Source organism: Nicotiana tabacum, chromosome 7, assembly GCF_000715075.1.
Source record: "Nicotiana tabacum cultivar K326 chromosome 7, ASM71507v2, whole genome shotgun sequence".
Classification (NCBI taxonomy): Eukaryota; Viridiplantae; Streptophyta; class Magnoliopsida; order Solanales; family Solanaceae; genus Nicotiana; species Nicotiana tabacum.
Window position 1 is genome coordinate 109556185 of NC_134086.1, and position 7629 is coordinate 109563813.

A 7629-nucleotide genomic window follows, 5' to 3' on the forward strand; every position below is an offset into this window, starting at 1 on the left:
CATGTGACCCTGCCATAATTTTGGATAATAATAATAATGAAATAAGCATGTTAAAATCCGGGGGTGCATTTAATGTGACCCGGTTCTAATTTCCAACAAGGTTAAATAGAGCTTGTCGTGAACCACGGGTGCATTTCATGTGGTGTAGCTTGCGATATGTTTTAAATGACCTTGAATTAATTCTTCAAATAAATAAAGGCAGTTTTAAAGTTAAAATTTGCACATAGGTTCATAATTTTTTAAAATCAGATAATTAAGCTGAATATAGCAGTTAAGCAACCGTGCTAGAACCACAGAACTCGGGAATGCCTAACACCTTCTGCCGGGTTAACAGAATTCCTTACTCGGATTTTTGGTTTGCGGACTGTTAAACAGAGTCAATATTTTCCTCGATTCGGGATTCAATCGGTGACTTGGGACACCATAAATCTCCCAAGTGGCGACTCTAAATTTTAATAAATATAATCCCGTTTCGATTGTCACTTAAATTGGAAAAAACTCCTATATACTCCCTTTCTGGGGATGTAGGTAAAAATGAGGTGTGACAGATCTGGCGACTCTGCTAGGGATCGAACCCAGAATCTCTGGTTTAGGGTTCAAGAATTCGAGCTTAGAATAATTGTTATAGTTGGCTTTATCTATTATCTGATTTTGTTACATGATTCGGGCCTAATGTGCTAATTGATTGCTTTTAACGCTTTGATATTTCATGAACTGTATATAAATTGTTGCGAAATCTCTCCTCTCTCTGAGTCTTCTAAATCATGAAGAAGTGTGCACTTCGTGTGACTTCTTTTCTGTTAGAGTCATATTCCAAATTTAGAATGAGGTTCGGACAAGTTGCAAAGCCGGTGAAGCCTCTGTATTCCCGGTGTGCTGCCCCCTCTCGGCTCGAGCTGTCCGCTCGGGTAAGCCAGGTCTAGAACAAATAAACTCAGGTTTTAAACCTAGTATAACAATATCTCATATCGGATCCCTAATAGGAACGTTTGTTGCATAACGTGCATTTGACTTAGGGGACTCAACACAGGGGTTGGGTCCGTCTAGGACAGGTGTACCCAAAATAACAGACCATCTTGATGCATCCTATGTGCTACATGTTGCATTTCTTCAAGGGTAAAAGGGTCATTTGGCGGACAAATGATAATTGAGGGCGAATGAAAAAGAAAAAAAGAAAAAAAAGAAAAAAAGAGGCCGAAATTTGAGGACGAAGCGAGTAGGGCCCAATTATATTTTTGTTACATTTTATTAAGAAAAAAAAGCATGGAAACTTCAAAAAGATTTTGCACTTTTTATCATTTTTTTTCAAAAATCAAAACAATCAAAAAAAAAAGAAAAGAAAATCCAAAAAGATTTTATATATTTCATCATTTTTCGAAAAAAAAGAAGAAAAAATGTGTTTTCTATATGTCAGTTTTTTTATTATTCTCGCCCGTATCCAATCTGCCCGAACTACGCATACCTGATTCTCGTCTTTCGGGGCATGATACGTAGGCAACCCACATAGGGTCCGGTCTTCCTAGTAAATATTAGGTTCTTGGCTTTGCGGGATCTTAGCCAAATTTTGCACTTCTAACCACCTTTTGGCCAAATAAGTCAGTTTCCAAAAATAGCCTTAATCATGTCTTGCATGTGTCTAGTAGGGAATGTTATTGTCTCACATAGTGTTGGTTTAAGTTTTCTCATACAGGTGTGGATCCACTTACCAGAGTTTGAGCATGACAGATACCCCAGGACCACCGCATTCAGGAGTTGCTTAAGGAGATTTGTTTTATTTTTATGTTTTGAGTCTGTTCTTAATTTTATGTCGTCTTTTACTTTCTACTTTTGTACAGTAATGTCAAGTCTTTTTATTATTGTTATTTTCTGTTTTATATTTGAAAAAATGTGCTGTAACTCAAAAATCTAAAAAAAGAGATGTTGCATGTTTATATTTCCGTTATAAGTTTTCTTTAGAATACTAATTCTAGAAATGAAAAAATTTGAGGTTGTTTCTCTTTTAGGCAATTAATATCTAGGACTTAAAATGAATTATTTTTATGTTTCCTTTAGTATATTAGGACCAAAATTCAAAACAAAAAAGAGAGAATTTTATTTTAGTACTTCTTTAAAACCTTTCTTTAAGGTGTTAATTCCAAAATCCAAAAATATTTTCTTTTGAGGTGTTTCTTTAGGAAATTAATGAAAGATGGAAAAAAAATTCTTTTTATCTTCATTAGAACTTTAGGATATTGTACATAGAAAAAAAGCATACTTTATCTTTTGTTTATCATTAGAATTTTTACTTTAGGCAATCAAAATTGAAATCCAAAAACATTCTGTTTTATCTTTTTCATTACTTGCTTCGAAATCTTACGTTAGGATATCAGAAAATTCAAAATATTTTTCTGTGGTTTATTCTTTCAATCTTCTTCCTAAAAAAAAAGAATCAAAAAAATACTTTTATTTTCTCTTCTAGGGTTTTCCTTAATAATTTCCCATGGAGTGTTTGTTTCAAAAAAAGAAAAAAGCAAAATATATGCTCGTTAAGCTTGAGTTTGCAATAGGTTATAGAACATTAAGTCTAGAAAATTTAAAAACAAAAAAAAAAGATTTGTTTCTTTTATTTCCCTTTTCTCGTCAGAGTCATTAAGGTAGAAACAGAGAACGTCAGTTTATTTCCTTTATTCCTGATCTTCCCGAACTACGCAAAGATCTGATTCATGCGGCGTCATGATACGTAGGCAACCTACATAGGGTTCGATCGAATCATTTTTTATTTTTTTTTAAAAAGAAAAGAAAAGAAGAGAGAAAGAAAAAAAGAAAAGAAAAAAAGGGTGAAATTATGGGACGTGAGAAATGATAGGAAAGAAAAGAGTGATAATTAGAAAAAAAAGAGAGGAAGGAAAATGATCAAGCAAGTTCTAGGAAAGAAAGGAAAAGAGAAGATTCAAATGGACAGATTGAGATGATGCCAAGTGACCTTATGACCCTCGAAGTCATTCTAGAACCATTAATTGTTGCTAGGTGCATTGCACGCAATGTGATATTTTTGTTGTTAAATGCCCTAACGCTAACATGATGATTTCATTTTTTTGTTATATTCATAGTAGAATGGTGGTTGGTTTGTGGTTTTAAAGGGTAACTCCTCTCTACAACATAAAGTCAAAGGCAATGGCAGACAACAACAAAACTGAGTTGGTTGATATAAGTGCTCAAAAGCAATTGGTTGAATAGGACAATGGGTTGGTTAAAGTGGTGAGGATGTTAAGACAACACATGGCAGATATGTATCAGGCCTGGATGACTGGGAAGGCACCACCCCCGCCACCACCTAGCTTCCTAAATGATGCCCTTACCCAAACACCGGTCACAGTGTCGTATGATCCCCTATACTCTCCAGATCCACCCGCTTATCATGGCTTTCCCAACCACCCTAGTAGCTCCATCACTCATCTTCCAATTACCTTTCCCAAAAATTACCCTCCTGTCTTATCCACCATCCCCAACAATGAACACCTACTCAAAGCTCACAATGCCCAATATTACCCCTCAGAGGTTGCCCACCAGGTTCCCAACTCATACAAGCAGGGTCCGCGGGATGAGCCTCATGTTGAAAATGAAAAGTTCACAGGAAGAAAAGGGCGAGATGGGATACCCAGGAGGCTGAAAGGCATAGAACAGTCCTTAAAGAACAAGCAAGGAATGGGAGACTAGGGTAGCATGTCTTACAAAGAATTGTCTATGTCCCCTAACGTTCGTCTACCTGCGGGGTTTAAAATGCCAAAGTTTAACTTGTATGTTGGGTGTGGGGATCCGGTAGCCCATTTGAGGGATTATTGCAGTGAAATGAGAAGTGTTGGCGAGGAAGATGATTTGTTGATGGCGTATTTTAGTGAGAGTCTGACTGGGCCAGCTTTGGACTGGTATATTCGTCAAGATGTTGGTAAGTGGCCTACATTGGGTGACATGGCTCAAGATTTTGTTCGATACTTTCAATACAGATCAGGCGTTACCCCAGACCGCTCCTCCCTATCTAAAATAGAAAAGAAGTCGGAGGAAAGCTTTAGGGAGTTTGGGCTCAAATAGAGGGAGCAAGCTGCTCGAGTCAATACCTCGATTGGTGAAGAAGAAATGGTTGAGCTTTTCCCACAAGCTCAGGGGCCCACCTGTCGCACCTCCTTTTAGCCGCGCCCGCGGGGTGCGTCGGGAGTTTTCTCCAATTAAAGGACAGTCGAAACGGGATTTGTTTATTTGTTTCAGAGTCGCCACCTGGGAATTTTGAGGCGTCCCAAGTCACCAATTATAATCCCTAAATCGAGGAGAATATGACTCTGTTTATTTTTCTGCGAACCAGAAATCCTGAGTAAGGAATTCTGTTAATCCGGAAGAAGGTGTTAGGCATTTCCGAATTCCGTGGTTCTAGCACGGTCGCTTAACTGTTTTTATTATTGGCTTAATCATCTTGATTTTATTAAATATATTGATGTTATCTGATTTTACTACCGCTTATACTTATCGTGATTAAGGACCTTCTTTGAATCGAATTACGCGTACGTATATTCGTGTTGTAAATTAAAAAGATGCGGAATTGTGTCACGCGCACGTGTACACAATTACTTTTGACAATATATTTATTAAGCACATTTTTTCGAAATTGCGTTGAATCAAGAATGATTATTTTTCTTAAATAATGAACCGTACATATTGGATTTTTATGAAATTGATTTAATGCTTTTAGAAAAATCCTTTTATTAAATAATCATTCGAAATTGCGCGTACGCATAATTCAAAATTTTGTTTTTAAAGTATAATCAGGGTACGCGAACGTATCCCTAATTGCGCAACATATTTGTAATGATATTATGGAATTTTCAAAAAAAAATGTTTGTTATAGCACGAGAAACCTCATTTTAAGATGTTCTTTAAATTTTTGGAAAATAATCCACAATTTATTAAATATCGACCATTGATTATAATTTCCGAATATAAATCATATTCATTCCAATTATTCAAATTCAAAAGACAGAATAAAAATATGATTAATACTAACTTTAAAACAAATGTGACATATATAAATATGCCAAAGAATAAATTGCATATGAAACCGAAAATAAATAATTCATAAAGGAAGGAACTATTTTCCGAGAATTTTCGTGATTACTTAATGCGAATTCTATTTTTAATTACCATTGATTTAAGAAGTTGCCATTTGTGTATATACAACTCAACTTATTCTCACATGCTCGTTTTAATCTTAATAGACCTAATTATTTGGTCACTTTGTTTTATGAAAGTAGATAAGCATCAAATTTATAGAAAAGGCGTTATTATGCAAGTTAATTCAACAAAGTTACCTTACATATAATCTAACTGTTTGGCGTAAATATTCATAACGTTTTAACATCATGATGAGCTATACCAACTTACTTTACTCATATGATTATACCTGTCATCATACCATATAATAACTTATACCAACCTAAACAAAAAATCATATTTGTTACAAGATATTCTACTAATGTAACTTCTTAATCATTACATTTAACTAATGGTATTATGGGATGTAATCAATGGCCCATTTTTATGCCTCACTCCCTGTTTTGACAATTCACGTATATCTATACCAATGAGATTTCGGAATAGCTAACATTATTACAAAACTTTATATGAATTTCAAAATAAGACAATTTAACTCATAGCTATCAAATTGAATTCACTATTAGTTAACTAACATAAAAATGAAATTAGAACTAATGAACTTGGACAATTGGAAAATAACATTTCAATTCAAGCTTCATTGACGGGTCATGCTGAAATCTCTTTCCGACTTAAAATTTAAAAGACATATACCTGAAAATGGAGGTAGAAGAAGTAAGTTTCAGCAGTTACAACAGTAACAAATTCAGTAGAATATACTGATAACACAGTAAATCTGATCAAGAATAGGATTCGAAGAGCCCAGATGCACAGTAAGATACTTTGAAAGACACTTCAGATTTTAACTGAACAGTGGAATCACACAAAGTTGAACAGATTCAACACAAGAACAATATTTCAGATTTCAGCTTTTCTTCAGTTACAAATTCAGTTTGTTTCTGATTTTCTGTTTCTGATGCTGTATCTGTGTATGAGTGTATATGTGAGTGTTCTATTTTCGGTTTCCTTTCTTTAAAATCTCAGTCCTCAAAATCTCTTAAAGATTATCTCTTAAAAATTCTCTCTGCCTTTCTTTTTCTTTCTTAGAATCTTCCTTCTGAAAAATTCTGCCCTTAGAAATTCTCTATGAAAATTCTGTTTTTTTCTTCAAAATTCTGTTTATCTCTCTTAAAATTCTCTCTTAAAAATTCTCTCTCCAAATTCTTGTTAAAATTCTCTGTTTTTTTTGAACTGTCTGTCCAGCTCCTGTATTTATACAGGGCTGGTCCTAGGCAATTTAAGTGTTTCTTGGACCCCCTTCTTCTTTAAAAAAAACAGAAAATCCCATTATGTAAAACCTTTTCCCTGATTTTCAGCAGCCCATTATCCCTTGTTCCCCATTAGTATCATTAACTAATAGCCACTAACATTACATTATAATATACTAGTACTAACACCCTGTTTTTTACTGCTCATTCTCAGAAATGCCCCTAAAATCTTGATGTTATTACTGAAAAATCAAAACCTATAACAAAACAGATTCTAAAATCTGTACAAACTTAGTTATCTCCTGATTTACAGCTATAACCAATCCTATTAACTTCCTAACACAATTGCATTTGACCAACTTTTGCAAACTTGAATTCAAACTGGACATTACAACAATATTATACTGAATTCAGAACTAACAACATATTACTGCAATTATCAAAACAATTCAGACTGGACTTAATACTGAACTAGAATCAAACACACACAGGATCATTGTCAATACTGACAATGTCCTGAAACTTTAATGTTCAGACAATAACATATACAACATACATTTGAATTCACTGATTCACAGACAATCATGATTTAATTGACGAGCATTAATCAATTGACTATTTACAACATTTGTCAATAATTAGTCTAAAATAATAGAAGCAGACTGTTTTAGTCAACATTTTCAGAAATGAAAAAATTCGTAATATAATTAATCGACGAACTTAATCGAGTCGATTACACACATTGTAAATAACCACAACCAACAGAAACAATTCACATTCGGATTAAATAGACAGAAATGACAGAATTGATCAAAACAAATATGAAAAATTAACAAGTTATTAATACGGACAACAATACACGTAGAATACACAAAATAAATAGAAAAATACCTCTGAACTTTAATCAGACTCGATCCCAACTCAGCTTCGGATTTTTGTTTGAAATCAAACAGACCTTAGTCGAAGTATTTTCCACTGAAAATACTTCGACTAAGGTCGATTAAACCTCAATCCTTGAATCAATTTGGACAAAAAATCCAGAAATTTGGTATTTCTAGGTTTCCTGAAGGCTCGATTTGGGATCTAATCATTTCTGGTTAGATTCGAGAGAAACCAAGTATGACACAAGGGTGAGGGAAGCCTAGGGGTTGATTGGTGTCACTTTGGAACAGATCTGGGTAGTTTTTTGTTTGACTCGAATCTTCAAAAGAAGATTCGAGAAGCTCTGAAGTGATTCGAGCCA